Below are 18,131 nucleotides of genomic sequence, written 5' to 3' on the forward strand. Positions count from 1 at the left end.
ATTCCAATCTGGTTGTGTTCACACAGGATAAAGACGCCTTACTGAAAAAAAATAAAGCTGAAATCTCCAACTAACTAGTAGGTCTCCTTAATATATTTTAGCTTTAACAAAACAGCATATTTTAGTGAAGTTGTTCAGTCAAAGCATTCTCTCCAGTTTAACTTTTCATACCCCTGACAAATCAAGAATACAAGTATGGTCAGTACCTGTGTTGTAAGGCTAGTTCTTGCTGTATAAAAGCATTCTCACTGGAGACAGAGTTGTGATCAGGGTTAACTTATTGGACACAAGCTACAGCGATGCAGGAAAATGACATCTTAAAAACTCAACCTTACAACAGATTCCATTTTAATGAATTTGGCTTTCAGCAAGTTTTATACATAAAGTGCTCCTGTAAAACCACTTACTTTGCTTCCTTATTCTTCAGGAAAACACAAAGATGGCTAGAGCCTGCAGCTTACACTACTGACTTTCCCACTGCATATGCAAAACCAGACTTGTGGTCTGATTTTTTTCTATGCTTCTTTGAATATGGGCATTATACTTCAAAAAGCACATAAGAAAAAATCAAGTTGCTAGGATTATGGATTAGGAAGTAATCTGTAGGAAGTAGTATAGCATTAATCACAGCATTTCCTCCTTTGAAAAAGATATAACCAAAGCTTTGTTTCTTAGAACACCCCCAAAATAAAATCACCGGTATCTACTTCTCCAAAAAGAGGAAAAGAACACACAGCCTAATTGCTGAGAAAGACAGGAAAAGAAAAAACATATTTTTTATAAGGACAAGGAAAACCAAAGCCACACAATAAATAACAAAAATCTCATCTACTTTTCTAGTTTTCAGCACCTCTGTTACATTTTAAAGTAAGGAATACATCTCTCACCTGCAGGTAACCCCAGCTGCAGTCACTCAGATGCACTGCTGAGAGCAGCACTGGGGACAGGTCTCAGCTGGGACACACTCCACCACTCCCAGCCACATGCTCCCTTTTGCTGGCAGTAGCAGTTCCCTCTGTGCCTGAGCTGACAAACTGTAGAAAGGACCAGTCAAGCACCTGTCAGATTAATTTACTATCTATCTGCTTAACTGTGGCAGTCTCTGGAATCATGCACCCTACATTAATTAACATTAAATAACTAACAGCAGGGGGAGAATCCAGGAGATGTGTGTGACCCAAACTTTAATATAAATGGGCTGCCCTGGATTGCCCACAGGTGTGGGGAGGAAAAAGCTAAATAAGAAAGGGAAGGCACGCCCTCAGAGGTAATCCTAAATGAGTGCTAAATAAAGGGCTGTGAGTACTTCTGCTATTGAATACATTGCTGCCCTTGGGATAAGGCACAAGGAGAATATACTGATGACTAAGTGGTATTTTAAAAAGCCTGAGAGACTTTCTGAGAGGAACACATTCAGCCAGTAATCTAGTCAAACTCTATTTTGGGAATACACATCATGTGTACAGAAATGTACAGCTTCATCTGGAAAAGGCTGGTGTTTTTTCCTCCTTTCCAGCAGAGGTAATGGCCACGTGGTTGATTTGTTACACCTCACTGCTTGTTGCTGTTAGTGACAAGTAAGACAGCTGTGACTAAAGGCTTTAAAGCACCCACTTTCTCTACCACCTTCCTCTGCTTAGTTCTCTCCTCTCTTTTCCTGCTGATTTTTCTCAGTCTTTCTCTTTGCTGTTATGTTATTTATCTCTTTTTCAGCCAGTTCCATCCTGCCGTTCCCAATATGACCTTTTATTATCTATACAGTGACCTGACTCTGGCCTGTCATATTGCATACCCTTTTGCCTTTCACTGCATATGCGCATTATAGGCACATGTTTTTTCCTCTGCTTGTGCTCTGACCAAAAATGTAAAAAGTAGAAGAAATGTCAATCCACTCTGCAAGTTCATATGAGCATGTCGGAAAACCTGAGTTTCTAAACTCAGTCTCAGTGAAATTTATAAACTTGGGCTCAGGGCTGTACTTAGGCAGACACACAGCTTCTGCCCCTTCCCCAGTATGAGTAGAGCAGAATGAGTTTGCATCAGTAACTATTGCACTTGCATTTGCCCATAAGGTAGTTTGCACATATGGAACCTGAACTGCTCACAAAGATCTCCCCTGAAGCAGAGACACCATCAATACTCTGGAATAATTGCCTTTCTTCTCTTACATACATCCTAAGAAAAGTCTGCCTTTCCACTATTCTGACCTATAGCATAAAATTATTTGACTTCTGCTGTGTTTGTAATTACTGCCTTCCCCGATCCTTTTGGTGTTGTCTCTGCCTACCTGAGTATTCATCCTCTGCAGCCATTTATTGGCTGCTTCTTTCTATTGATAGTATTTTGTTATTGTCTCATAAAATTTCATACTCTAGGTTTTGGACCAACTTTCCATTTTTAAGACCATTTTAAATCTCGATCCTATCTTCCAGAGCGCTTACAAGCCTCACCTCTGTTTTGCCATCTCAGATTTTAGGGCTGTATTCTGTCTTGATTTATTCATTCAGTTATGGAGTTCAGTGGCCTTAGGTCACTAGGAGCTACTATCTGAAACAAATAAAAGGGAATAAATTATTTCTCACAATGTTTAGATGCATTTTTCATTAGTTGAAAGATCTGTGAAATTGTACATGGTTGCAATCTTATATTTTTACTTGTGTTTGAGTTGTCTTATTGTATTCTCCAAATAATATTAGGAAGGAAAAATATGGATTGCTTTATATGTGGTGTGAGGTTAAAGAGCTGGCCAAGTCTGTCAGGAAAAGCTGTTTTGCATTTGCTGACTACACCTGCTAATCATACTACCGATATTTCATAGCTTGTGCATTGTGCTTTTATACGGTTCATTCTCCCTTGAGTTACCCTGATTTAATAATCCAGATAGCCAAGTGTCCTTACATCTATTGGCTTCTCTAAAAATCACCTCCTCAGCATCTTCCAAGATTCATTCCGTAATAGGTATTAAAAAACAAGAAAAAAGTCCCAGTCCTGTGACCATGTTAGCATGGTATATGTGATCAATAAGCACTATATACCTGGGGAAAGCTGACTTAAATGATGCAGAGAGACATGAACCTCACTGCTGCTGGAGAAAGCCAGCTAATCTCAGGGATCCTGACAGCTTCATTTGCACAGTATTTCCATCTGTGTTCAGTTATTGTGTACACTGCATACAGGTGAAGATTTCTGTAGTTTATTCTGAAGTGGCAGAAATAACCTCTTGAGGTTATAATTAATTTCACCTTATCACATAGTAGAACTTTAATCTTAAGGAGCAAGGATATGAGCGTAGACCCATCCATTCTAAGATTAGGGATTGTATGGGTGAAGAACCTATATAACCAAAGTCTTTTCTGTAGCCCATGGAAAATACCTTTTACTTATTTTTCTCTGTAAACAGCATATAACTGACACAGTCCTAAGACACATATTTCTGCTAGGTAACCAACGTTAAATAGGCTGAATACGAGTCTAATCTTCAACATTTCTATGATAGTCAAGTAGATATAATGATGAACTTTCCCTTGCTGCTATGATAAAAAAAAATATGATCAGTGTGTTTATTATTGGATAACTAAAAGGATTTTTTTTATAGGAGCATTCAGGCAGAAGACCCTAAAACTCTACATGATTCCTCACTAATCAGAAATATTCTAGATGAGCTTATGTGGCTTGTCTAATCAACACTATGACTACTTCCCACGCAGCAGAGGGCTGGAAAACATGATGATAACAGAATAATTTCTTATTTCCTAGTCATCTCATGAAAATTCTCAATTGAGTTTCATTAAACTCAGGTTAATCAAATGGCTTTGATAGCATTATTTCAGCCCCTGCCATTTGAAACATTGACAACTGATAAAATATCAGTGAGATATCCGATATCAAGACAGTGATCTGTGGCAAGAGCAGGTTTTAGTCTTTTCCTTGGAATATAGAACACCTATGACAGAAGGGAAGAAAAAAAACATAGGGAGAGAAACACACAGGAGGCCAGCATCTTATATGTGTGGAAAGGAGGTAGCTCTATTATTCTAAGGACTTATCTTCTTAATGTTTGAGCTTACTTCAACCGAAAATCAGACCATTTCTGTGATTGTAGCTATGGCTTGTACATGTCCATACAGCTTCACTGTATTTCTATTTGCTCCTCAGCTGGGGTTTATTGGCTTTTATTCTGTTTCTTGCCCTGCTAAAAAAAGTGAACATTACACTCCTGGGTACACTAGCAGATGAGGCAAAGAGTTCAAGTCCAACCACAGTTGCTTAAAAATCCACATTAGTATTTGCCAAGAGTTATGAATAGGACTGCATTCATGCTTAAATGCACGCACACATGGTGTGTGTATGAGTTCCCTACTTGAGGTTGGACAGGATGTTATCTTTTTTCAAAGAAGAGGGAAAAGAGAATAGTCGTTGAAAACTGGGAAAACCTTTAAAAATGTTTGACAATAGAACTTATTAGCAAAGATGGAAGTTTTACACAATGGACCTTCTTACTAAAGGGGAAGGTTTTAGAGACTTCTGACCATGTTAAATTCCTCCCCCACTTCCTTGGGCAGAAGCCCAAAATCAACAGGGAGCTACGACAGTTGTAAGTGACTGTTAAAGTAGACTGAAATCTGTGACATTTCTGAACTCTGTAAGTACCAGTTTAGTTTGTAAACTGGAGTTTGAAGTTACAAGCATCACCACAAGTTGATGTTTAACCTTTGATCAGTTTGCAGGTAATTTATACCAAATCCCTGTTCATGCTGATTTCAGTAAATGCTGTAAGCATATTTTAAATGTCTATGTTTACAATGTCTACTGAAAGCTCTGCAAACTTACTGTTTGAGACTTTTCGGGTTATTTTCCTCAGTGCCTTTTCACAGATCTGAATTAATATTCTCTCCTTCCTTTAAAACATGCTGACTGTGCATGCATTCACAGAGGAGCAATTCAATTGAGGTGCTCTTTCCTTCTGCCTTTTGTTTGGCTTAGTAGCATGCATAATTATTGTGACTAGGGATTTATTTTTTTTAGAGTAGAAAAAGATGGCCAAATACAATAAAATACAATGCATTCAGGTTTCATTACACTTCCTGTGAGTCCAGTATTGGCTATGGATGCTGGTCTGCAGACCAGGTATTCATGAGAAATCTCATTAAGCTAACATCTGCTTGTGTGACGTGGCTCTGCAGATGCGTTGCTAAAGCACTACAGCTAGCTATAATCTCATGAAACACAGCAAATCCATCCCATGCTTTTATACATTAGTAACCATAAAGAAATACATATTATGTAAGGTTAACTTTTTACTCTACTTCCTCTTAACTACAGCCTGAAATTAGTAAAATTTCAAGCAGGTGTCAAATAAAGTTCTTGTGTGGCAAATTCTTTAACTAAAACATTATATTTGTCTTTCAAAAAAGTTCCCAGATGTGTGAATGCCACCCTGAACTCCCAAAACAAACAAGAAAACTAATGGTTTCTGGTCATTTGAAATTATGTATTTTGAGAAATTCACCTTTTAAAATGTTTTGTTTTATTTTATAAAAAGGAAAGTAGTAGCTTCGAAACACAACCAAAATAGAAACTTCCCTGAAATTTGAAATTTATTTTGTTGACATTGTAGTCTGTTTTTGTGAAATAAAACTATCACACTTTGAAAAAGTTTACATTAAATCAATAAGGTTTTATATTTTAATCAGAAAACTGTTGAAAAGATATTGCTCAGTTGTAACTTAGTTGTAAGTTGAGGTAGCTGAGGTGCCAGTCACAGGGTTTCCCTGACTCCACTGTCGTGGGGGACTTCATGGAATAAGGACAAGCAAAAAGTGCCTCCTGTTTCTTGCGGCAGCATACAGCCTAACCTGTGTGCTAAGGATATAACGGATATATAAAGTAATGCATGTTTATAACGAACATACAAGGATATAATATGCACACAAAACCCCTGTTCCCTTTTTGAATACATCATGGCCAATTCCCTCTGAATATGTTTGACAAAAGTTTTTATTAAGTTTAGCTCTGCACAGGTACAGTCCACACTTACGAAAAAACCCAACTTGTCATCTATTACCAAGTTTTCATTCTCACTCTTTTTTTTTAAGTGTGGATAGAGTTTTGGATTTCTCAGGGTCTCCATCCAAACTGCTGTCATCTGCTGTCAATGAAATGTCATGCACTTGAACCCAACAGTTTCTTCACAGCCACCTACCACACCTTTTGAAATTGGGATCTCAGTAAAGTGGGAAGAAACATAAATAAGATAATGCAAACTATAGCTTCCACATTCAGTAAGGATGTATCATTTTGGGCCTGAATGAGGATCTTGCCTGTGGAGAATGGTGAAGTGGTGCTTGCCAGATCTATATCTATGGTTCCATGGCACTGGGAATTCTCTCAGTTAATTAAGCAGAGTTAAATCTGGGGGAAGTAAGCATTTCACTTGCTGTGCATTCATTGACCCAGGTTCACAAATTTTGGTCTCCAAGTGGACATACTCTTTAGTATAATTTAAAACAGAGAACAAGATCATGTTCAAAATTAGCTTAGGCCCAAGAGCACAGTCCTCTCTGCACATTGGTTAGAGGTGTGGTACGCTCTGTCATCAAGTCTTTAGGTTTTTGGACATCTAATAAAGCAAAGACTCAATTTAAACTTTTCTAGTGGCAGCCACAACATCTGCCTCTTCCCATTGAATTCTTTAGAGTGCAGGATGAAGTACAGTCTCTGTGATACTTTTCCTCTCCACTGGTATTGCAGTTTCACTCTACCATCCGGTATCTTATTTTCTGAAAACTAACAGTCTAGAAGCTTGGAGATCTCCTACCTCTCTCTCTAAGAAATGGCATCAAAAGGTGTTCAGACTCTTTCCCCTGCACTCAGATGCATGTCTTATTTTCAACAAGTTATACGGAGAAAGAGTTTAGTATATTTTTCTAAAATATGGTGATGAATACTGTATGTATTATCAACCAGCCAGCAGTTGCATTAGCAATATTAATTTGCCAATAATGAGATTCCTTGTAATTTGCTTTTTGGCTATACTTACTAAGAATTACCAAAAGTGAGCAGCAACTTGTTTCCGCTACACGTGTTTAATTTTAATATGCTTACAGGGATTAACAGCTCAGCAACTGATGACAAAGGAGTTCTATAACAGACAGGGTTAAATCATGCAGGGAAATACTAATCAAATACTTTCTTTGATGCATAGAGCTATATTTCAGAAAATGCATCCTTCATCCAGCAAAATTTGACCAGTGCAGAGACATTATCAGGCCTGAAAGTGATCCCTGTGGTTTTCTAGGGCTTCTTGATTTGAACTCACATCTAATTGTGTAATGTTGTAAAGTACATGAACAATGGCCAAGGTCACTTCAGATAGCCTTATTGCTTTTTTCATTCAAGGAGATAGCCCTTCAATAGTGAGAAATATCATATCCAGGAATTCCAGCTTGCTCTCGTATAATCTCCTTCACAGAGTACAACAAAGAACAATTGTGTGAAGCACAATGACCTCAGATGCTTGAAAGCTCTCAAGCTATTTATGAATGTGGAGTGGAGGGAATAAGCATGCATTCAGGATGAGGAAACCTTGACCACAAAGAGCCCATTTTAGCTGTGGATTATTTTTATATGAGGAAGCTTTAGCAGAAAACAAAAGTACAAGTCAAAGACAAGCACACTTATTTTTGCATTCATTCTGAAAGAGCATCATACTTCTTCAGAGATTAGCAAGAGCAGTGTCTACGTCCTTGATGAAATTTACCTATGTTACTATGAGGAGTCCTTGTACACCTGTATCAGTGGAGATCTAAACTAATGAAGAGATTTCTCCTAGCATTACTCTAATAAAAACAGATCAATTTGTGAACTGGCAGGTGTGTTTATTCCAGAAAAAATAGCAATGTATTATTTCTTGCTGGTAAGTAACTTGCCTATGTATGTGGCTTATTGTCAAGCAAGAGATTGCATACCAAATTATCCATGGTAAATGAACCATGATGTGTCCATTCCCCAGATAATAGGTACTAATATGTCTGTGATTGTGTGTATGCATGCATGTCTGGGTAGTAGTCTTTTCTACAGACCAGTAATATTTGTGGGCTAGACCAAAAGAACTGTCTGCTCTGCACACATCTGCCACCCAACCGCTGTAAAATAAAATAATTAAAAAAAAAAGTATGCAAAGTAAAAGTATAACTTGCAGTTGCAACTATATTTCTCTGATTTACAGCATTGGCATTCAAATGTGCTATCACTGTTGTATGCTATAAACAGCAACCTCTCACATAACCTCTATGCTGAAAATGACTTCACCTCTAGGACTATTAAATCACAAAAAGCATAATTTTATTCAGACTGTCAGGAAACAGGAATCATCAGGAAATTTTGCACTAGAAAGAGATAGATGCAATGAACACCAGAAAATACTATGGGAATTTTATACCCAGGAGCAAATGTCAGAGAGATTAGGAAGTGAGATAATAGACGGTTGGGAATGTTAGTCCAGAGAAGGACAGTTTTGGATGCATCCATTCTCACTACATTAACAAAGAGTTTTCAAGGAGACTGTACTGGGAAACTAAGGTCGATCCCATATGTAAGGACTGTGTAGAGTTAAAAACAGTTTAAAAATAAACATACTAAATTTTGAAGTTGCATCTCCAAGTAGGATTTTGTTGATTATGTAAGCCAGGGCCATTGTGATCTGACAGCAAAGGAAACTAAGAGTGCAAAAGTCCTTGAAACTATGCTTGCTTCTCGTAGAATAACAGATTGGTCAGAGCTGGAAGGGTCCTCTGGAGATCACTTAGTCCAACCCCCTGCTACAGCAGGTTCATCTGCAGCAGGTTGCACAGACTCGCATCCAGGTGGGTTTGAATGTCTCCAGAGAAGGAGATTCCACAGCCTCTCTGAGCAGCCTGTGGCAGTACTTTGTCACCCTCAAGGTAAAGAAATTCTGCCTCATATTCAGATGGAACTTCCTGTGCTGCACTTTGTGCCCCCGTTGCCCCTTGGCCTGTCAATGGGCATCACTGAACAGAGCCTGGCCCCAGCCTCTTCACACTCGCCCTTGAGACAGTTGTGAACACTGATAAGGTCCCCTCTCAGTCTTCTTCAGGTAAATTGGCCCAGCTCCCTCAGCCTTTCCTCAGAAGGGAGATGCTCCAGCCCCCTCACCATCTCTGCAGCCCTTGCTGGACCCTCTCCAGTAGTTCCCTGTCCCTCTTGAATTGGGGAGCCCAGAACTGGACCACAGCACTCCAGCTGCGGCCTCACCAGGGTAGAGCAGAGGGGAGGATCACCTCCCTCGACCTGCTGGCCACGTTCCCCTAATGCCCCCCAGGATCCCACTGGCCGCCTTGGCCACAGGGCACACTGCTGGCTCATGGGCACCTTGCTGTGCTCCAGCACTCCCAGGCCCTTCTCCGCAGAGCTGCCTTCCAGCAGGTCAGCCCCAGCCTGTGCTGGTATGGGGGGTTGTCCCTCCCCAGGTACAGGACCCTACGCTTGCCTCTGCTGAACTTCATCAGGTTCCTCCCCACCCAACTCTCCAGCCTGTCCAGGTCTCGCTGAATGGCAGCGCAGCCTGCTGGGGTATCAGCCCCTGCTCCCAGCTCTGTATCATCAGCAAACCTGCTGAGGGGACACTCAGTCCCTTCATCTGGGTCACTGATGAATAGGTTGACTGGGACTGGACCTAGCACCCCTGGGGGACACCATGAGCTACAGGCCTCCAGCTGGGCTCTGCACCACTGATCAGAACCCTCTGAGCTCAGCTGTTCAGCCAGTTCTCCATCCACCTCACTGTCCACCCATCCAACCCACACTTCCTGAGCTTACCTCTGAGGGTGTTATGGGAGACAGTGTCAAAAGCCTTGCTGAAGTCAAGGTAGACAACCTCCACCACTCTCCCTTCATCTACTCAGCCAGTCATTTCACCATAGAAGGCTCTCAGGTTGGTCAGGCATGATTTCTCCTTGGTGAATCCATGTTGACTACTCCTGATAACCTTCTTTTCTTCCACATGCTTTGAGATGACTTCCAGCATGTGCTTCCAACACCTTTCCAGGGATGGAGGTGAGGCTGACCAGCCTGTAGTTTCCTTGGTCCTCCTTCTTGCCCTTTTGGAATACTGGAGTGACATTGGCTTTCCCCCAGTCCTCAGGCATGTCTCCTGTCCTTCATGACCTTTCAAAGATGATGGAGAGTGGCTTAGTAATAACATCTGCCAGCTCCCTCAGCACTCATGGGTGTACCCCATTGGGGCCCATGGATTTGTGGGTGTCATGTTTGTCTAAATAATCTTTAACCCAATTATCCTCAGCCAAGGGAAAGTCTTCCCTTTTTCAGACTTCCTCTCTTGCCTCCAGGGTCTGGCATTCCTGAGGGCTGGCCTTGCAGTTAAAACTGAAGCAAAGACAACGTTCAGTGACTCTGCCTTCTCTGTGTCCTTCATCACCAGGGCTCCCACCTCATTCAGCAGCAGGCCCGCATTTTGCTCAGTCATCCTTTTCCTGCTGATATACTTGAAGAAACCCTTCTTGTTGTCCTTGACCTCTCTTATCCCATTTAATTCCACCTTCCTCATCACCTCCCTGCATGCTCTGACAACATTCCTATGTTCCTCCCAAGTTGCCTGTCCCTTTTTCCACATCCTTTAAACTTCCTTCTTCTGTTTGAGGTCTGCCAGCAGCTCCTGGGTCATTCGTGCAGGCCTCCTGCCTCCTTTGCTTGATTTCTTGCTCATGGGGATGCACCTATCCCGAGCTTGGAGGAAGTGATGCTTGAATATTAGCTAACTCTCTTGGACCCCCCTACCTTCTAGGGCCCTAACCCATGGGATTTCTCCAAGCAGGTCCTTGAAGAGGCCAGAGTTAACTTTCCTAAAGCCCAGGGTTGAAATCCTACCTATTGTCCTGCTTTCTCCATGCAGGATCCTGAAGTCCACCATCTCATCATCACTGCAGCCAAGGCTGCCTCCAGCCTTCACATATCCAGCCAGTCCTTCTTTGTGAATACAAGGCCCAGAAGCACACCTCGTTGGTTCTCCACCACCTGAGTCAAGAAGTTATCATCAATGCTCTGCAGGAACCTTCTGGATTGCATGAGCCTAGCTATGTTGCCTTTCCAGCAGATACCAGTCCCCCATGAGAACCAGGGCCTGGGATCATGAGAATACCTCCAATTGTCGGTAGAAGACCTCAGCAACTTCCTCTTACTCATCAGATGACCTGTAGCAAACACCAATAACAGTATCCCCCATGTTGGCCTGCCCCTTAATCTTTACCCATAAGCTCTTGACTTGTTCTGCGTCCCCCCCAAGGGAGAACCCAATACATTCCAGTTGCTCCCTTACATGAAGGGGAACTCTACCACCTTTCCTTGCTGGTTTCTCTTTCCTAGAAAGTACATATCCATCCATGATATCACACAATTATAATACTCAATGCTTTAAAAATCATTTAGGAAGTACTTCAGAATGTATTTCAAGCTTTTGGATGGGGTGTTTTTTAATTTTTTTTAAGAATATGAAATGAACTTGACTGATGCTTTCCTTACCTTTCTGAATATAAATGATTTTATGTTTAAAATAAAGTATTTTTGTATAATTTGAAAGCCACTGACAAGTGTGCAGTAATCGTCTGTTGTTACTGCTATTGCACATGGAGTCCTCTCTGAAACACCATAGCTAAATTAAGAAAGAGAAGGGATATCTAATGACCTAGAAAATGAAAACATGGGTACGGAATGACAACAAACTCCACTAGAGACTCTATAATAGCATCTGGTAATCAGAGTTGCTATATTTCCAGTAAGGCCTGGTTCAGAGTCAGTTTAAACTTCAGTTGGGAGCTATGGACATAAAGTCTTACATTCCCACTATGTGCATCTTCATTGTGACCCTACAGTGATCTGATAACCGGATACGACACTAGATTCTAACTTTTAAATACAAATTTCAGTTCTCAACTGACAACTGTTCTTTTAAAGTTGTATCTTATTTTTAGTCTGTTTCTGAGTTCTGTTTTAATCATACATCATTTGAAAATAAGGTGTGTACGTTGGTGTATGGTGACTCATCTTCTAACTCTTACAAGACAGATACGTTTTCTCTTTAAATTGTGACTTTGTATGCACAATACATAAAGATTCAAAAATTGGGGTTGTGAAGTTATATCTCTCATATCTGAGAAATGAGAAATGACCTCTAACGTAGTACTAAGTGTCATGGATACAAAATGAATGGGTAAAAACAAATGCTACTGGCACCCTTATCCTTACTTATCTATGTCAATTGCTGAAACAAAAAAAATGCAGTTATGTGAAATATAGTCAAGTGCTGCTTTTAGGCAGTTAGTAGTTCCATGTCTGTCTAATGCTGAGCTGACAAAGACACACATGAAGATGCTGATGTACTCTGGATGAGCTTAGTTTAAGCTGTTTACTTTTCAGCATTTAATATACCAGTTAGGGAGCAAGTGCTCACCTCCTCATTTGGAAATAAGGCATTATAATTTTATCATTAAAACTGTTTAAAGATATAAACCACCATTTTCTTCTTTTCTCCTTTGAAATTGTATGATATTTTTCACATAGGTCTTTATCCTATGTTAGTCAATACAATCCATACAATTTTTTAATACCTGACAAGCTCTTTTTTTAACCATGATTAGTGTTCTATTTTCATGCTGCACAGCAAAACTGCCTTTGTTTTGCATCCTCTGAAGTCTGTGTTTTATGAATTCACAAAGAAATAAGCAGATAATCAGGATAGGACATGAGGAGGTGGGAAAGAAAGCAAAAGAACAAATAATCTTCTTCTTGCACACCACTTCTATCTTGTGAAGTAGTATAGGCTCCATGACCATAGGATTTCAGTACATTGGACTTTTTAATTTTTCTACTTATTGACATAGGAATTTGCTATTTTCCCCACTTTGTTTTCCATGGCTGGGTATATAGAGATCTGTAAATGTAATTAAGTACCTCAACTTTGTTGGAATTTAATAATCTTAAATACCTTTAAGAACTTAGCAGTTCATGGTATGCTAACCATACAGATATGAAATCAGATCTCTTAGTTGGCAAGCTATTTCCCTACCAAGGGGGCTATGCTGCTTTAGTCCATAAAACACCAGCAATTAAGTAAAATAGCTTAGAAGTTTTTCTTCAGCTTAGGAGCAAGAGGCATGGCCCAGCTTATGGTGATACAATTAAATTATCTTTCTTTAAAAGAGCGGTTGCATCCACATCACTCAGTAGGAACCATCACCGATCCTTGCTGGCACCTGAACTCTGGCTGGGTGCCTCTGAGGATGCAAGATGGTATGAGTCAAAACTGTGCTATGATGCATGCTAACAACTAAACAATTATATACAGAACACTACCTGAGCCTATGTCCTGGCTGTATTTAGCATGCTACTGTAGATACAGCAAATTACTGTGGTCTAAGGAGGTGATCCTCCCCCTCTGCTCTACCCTGGTGAAGCCACATCTGGAGTGCTGTGGTCCAGTTCTGGGCTCCCCAGTTCAAGAGAGACAGAGAACTACTGGAAAGGGTCTAGTGGAGGGCTACAGAGATGGTGAGGGGGCTGGAGCATCTCCCTTCTGAGGAAAGGCTGAGGGAGCTGGGACTGCTTAGCCTGGAGAAAAGAGCGAGAGGGGACCTTACCAATGTCTGCAACTGTCTCAAGGGCGAGTGTGAAGAGGCTGGGGCCAGGCTCTGTTCAGTGATGCCCAGTGACAGGCCAAGGGGCAACGGGGGCGCAAAGTGCAGCACAGGAAGTTCCATCGGAATATGAGGAAGAACTTCTTTACCTTGAGGGTACTAGAACAGTACCTTGAGGCACTGGAACACGCTGCCCAGAGAGGCTGTGGAGTCTCCTTCTCTGGAGACATTCAAACCCACCTGGATGCGAGTCTGTGCAACCTGCTGCAGGTGAACCTGCTGTAGCAGGGGGTTGGACTAAGTGATCTCCAGAGGTCCCTTCCAACCCTGACCATTATGTGATTCTGTAATTGCAGTAGTAACAAGCCTTCTAAGACATCAGTATTTCAGAAAAGATGTAAAACTGGAACTTCCCCACATGGGGGTAGATTTAGCTTGCTTTGGTCTGTGTGTACAGCACCGCACCCATACTAATTTCTGTTGAACTCTGTACAATGGCTATCATGTCTCTGTGTGCAATGAACACGAACAGCAAAGCACCTTTTCTCTCCTCCCTCCTACCCCTTAACACACGTACACACACTCTAATTCAGTTCTCAGGAAAACCAAAACAATTCTGTAAAAGAAGCCAATTCAAAGTAATACAATGAATCCACCAAAACAACCTGTGAGAATGATGAGGAGGAAATGATTTCACTTTTTGCTTTATCCAGGGGGTGCTCTTGCATAACCTGTTCACTGTGTATGACTGCTCTGTTCCAGTCTCATTCAAGGCATATTTAAAAGCAATGCTGAGAACACAGTTTAAAGTAGAGGTTGTTCAACACTGTGTTTTCCAGGAATCAAAACAAAGTTTTCTCTCTTTGTGCTGAAGTGTTTTAAAATACTTATGAAAGGCACACAGGCACGTGGACTACAGACAACTGTGAGCCTGAATCTGATAACCATGTACGCAGAACTAAGAGCTCATAAAAAGCTAAAATGTTTCTGGTTATGAACATGTAGTACAGTTTAGTGGCTTAGATCCCATGAAGCCTTGCTTAACTTTTCTGAATACTGCCCATTTTTCTGATTGCATTTGATTCAAACGTTGCTTACGTGAATTGGTTAGGCTGACCAGCTAGGTACAGTACCTCTATTAAAAATTTAATTTATTAGCTGAGACTAATCATAGGTTTGGCATTCTCTCCAAATGTCTCCAATATGCTGCAGGGAACACAGTATCCATTTGGCATCCGCACTGAGAAATGAGGATCTTGCTGAGAATATGGTTTTAAGAATTTTGAAATAACCACAAATTCATGAATGTAAAGACACATGCATGTAGGAGTTTGTGGAAATACACGATTTAAACAAGCTACTTCAGCTCTCAGAGACCTGTTTGAACACAATGATGTCCCCTGTGCTCTGAGCCCCAGCTGGCAGACAGCAGCATGCTGGCCCAGCTGGATCACCAGGAGGTACAGTGCAGCAGGCTGACACCAAGCTCTTGATGCTGCTGTACCAGAGCTGATGATGTACTGAGCAGTGTCTGTAGCCCTTATGTCCAGCCACTAACCCATAATCCCATTTGCTTTCTTAACCTTCCTAATCCTTCCAGTCTCCTTCAGGAAAGTCAGTCCAGTGAAACCTGAAGGGCATAGGTCTTTCCTTTAAGATTTTAGGAATGAAGGACCTAATGAGCAGGGATGCTAACTGCCATTCCAGGGAGAATTCTAAGAAAGCAAACAGTCTTTAATAATTTTGAAAACTACACTTTTTTTTTTTTTTAATTCTTGATTGTAAGCCATTTACTCACCTCCTCAATTCAGTTTCATAAAATTAAGTTTATTCCTTTATGTTACAAGGTCCTGCTGTCCTTAAAGGAAAATTTTTATTTCCTTTAAGTACTGAAAAATACATTACAGCAATGGGCAGCAACAAATTGCTTTATATTCTTTCGTAAGTTCCTTCATTGCTTTCTGAAATGATAAACTGTTTGTAATATACCTTTAAATACACTCATTAAAGTGAAGATTACTCATGACAAGAGCCAAATCTGAGTACAGTATCTGGCTATCTCTCAGAGTATCATAATGATTTTCCTTTGGGGGCAATACTCTGACACATTACCATAAATTCAAAGGAATACATTAAAAGCATAAATCAAGCCATGTATTTTCTTCTTCCATTGCTTGTCTGTATTTACTGCAACCCAGCAGGTGAACTAAACATTTCAGAGATGTTTAGATGTCTTAGAGACTCCTGGATCAGGAAAAAAAAACCTAATATGAACCATTGTGCAAGGTGAAACAGAACAACTTTTAGGGGTTCTGAAATAGTGCAGGACATTTGTATGGAATTACTAACTTACATTTTTTTGAACTCTGATTTTTCTTGTTAGGACCAGAATATACACTGATAGTAGATAGTCAGGTAGCCTACTTTCTGTAGTGTTAACACAATGAAATGGAAAGAAAACAAAAGGAAAATCTGAGAAAATACATTCCTGTGTGATCTCCAGGTTCACGCTTCTGGCCCAGAGTGGCTATTGGTCTAATGTATTCAGTTAATGGATGAAAGCCAAAAGAATTTAGACAGTTTTAGATAAGCATTGATCCAAAATGACCTTTCAGAAGACTCTCAAAATTCATTGCTGGGGTTCTGAAATAAAGATTCATGTTTATGTGAGGTTCCCTAACATTTATTAATTACTAATGTTTTCAAAGTGAATGAGCTTTTGATTTGGTGTGGGATGGCACTGGGACATGACACATGAGAGGCCCAAGGCTTTCAGCTCCCATTATCTTTAAAAGGAACAATGTGATTCTGAGCTCTGTGTGCAAATGCCCAAAGATCTCTATGTGTTTAATGTAGACAGGATCAAAAAGGTAAGTTACTATGTTCCTATGTTGTGGATTAAAAAAAAAAAATCTTTAAACCATACGGTGCTTACAGAATATTGATGGATACACACTTCTGTGATGCTTTTGTAAATATTACAGCTAGACAGAATGTTTTGCAACTATTCCTTTGAAATTTTGTGTTTGGTTCAAAAGGTTTGCTACTGCTTTCTTTTATGAATATTGTTGCAGATAACATTTTGCATTATATTGACTACCTATGCAGTTCCTGAATAGAGCAAAAATGACCAGTTGTTTAAGAGATGCAATTAGTTGCATATGATCTACAGAATATGAATTAATTTCTGAAGAAACTAGAGAATTATTTCAAACTAGTTTAAGAAATATATTAAATCAAAAAAGCCCCAGCAGATTTAAAGTGAAAAGTAAATAGAAAACACAACTGTTGTACCATGAAATATAGGAAGTTAATGGAAAATGGATAATTCTAATAATGTCTTACCAATCATATTAATTGCTTTTATATTAATTTTATGAAAAATGCCACAGAAAAACTATGACTAATGGGAAAGAAATTTGGGCTGGTTTTAAGGGAGGGATGGGAAGAAGATAAGTTTATTTTTTAGTGTTAGCTACTTCAGTAAAAAGATTTTTGCATTAAAAAGCTGACTTTCAGAAAGCTCAAGAAAAATAATGCAATCTGCATTAAAAGTTGTCTTGAATAGCTTTTCCTTGTTTTCCTTATGTGCACAATTTGAACTTTTAGCCATTACATAGATTTATTGTGACTTAAGCTAGTATATGGAACTGCAAATTTACCTATCATATTAGTGCCTTTGTATTAAGTTTTTCTATCACACATAAAGTGTGTATGGCTTCCTTAACTGTAATTGCCATTGATTCCTTTTGGCACTGGTTTCTTTATTGTTAGCTTTTTGGGAAGCTTTTATCAGTAATATTTTCACTCTTCGCTTTGAAATAGGAACGTCTTCCCATGCTTTTTCTAAGCCAATCTTGGTCAACCTAATAGTGAAGCAATTCAAAGAACTATATCTACCATCAGGGCTGACTTAAAAAGCAGTGCTAGGTTCTAACTCCCTTCTCTTCTGCACAGCTCTTTCTTATTTCTGTCTTTTCTTTGATACTGTAGTCTCACATGATTCAACTGCTACATCGTTATGAATTCATTGAAAGGCCTACTCTTCAGAAAAATATCAGCAATATTTTTTTTTTACTAAGGCATTTGCTGTTCAAAAAATAAAATTCTTGCATCTTAAAGCAGTTTCCATTACACTTTCACTTGCTTATTGACCAGATTTCCAGGAGAGTGCACTCCTTGCTCTCCAGCATCACAGTACCCCAGGTGTCATGCATGACTCTGGCCCTGACGGCAAAGGAGGCTGGGTCCTGGGCCAGATGCATCAGTCGGCAGCTTCTTTCCCTTCTCCCATGATTTTAAATGTCCCCAGAAAATTTTCCAGAGAAAATTTTAAAATTATTAATTTTGTCTTCAAATCACTCCCCTCCTCCCTGCAAGTTGGACCTGCTTGTGCGGTTTGGGACTGAAAGGTTCCTCTGTTTCTGACTCCATTGAGGCACAGCCCATTTCGGAGTGGGGATG

General features: G+C 40.0%; 1 long non-coding RNA gene across 1 annotated transcript in view; it reads right to left on the minus strand.

The window, feature by feature from the left end:
- The window catches only part of LOC308056962, a 46,600-nt gene extending 31,429 nt beyond the window's left edge, over positions 1-15,171 (minus strand). The window contains exon 1 of the long non-coding RNA XR_013925044.1: positions 888-15,171. This is a non-coding gene — a long non-coding RNA (uncharacterized lncRNA). The remainder of the gene's footprint in view (positions 1-887) is intronic.
- Positions 15,172-18,131: the final 2,960 nt, after the last annotated feature.

Source organism: Falco punctatus (genome assembly GCF_963210335.1).
Source record: "Falco punctatus genome assembly, chromosome: Z".
Taxonomy (NCBI): domain Eukaryota; kingdom Metazoa; phylum Chordata; class Aves; order Falconiformes; family Falconidae; genus Falco; species Falco punctatus.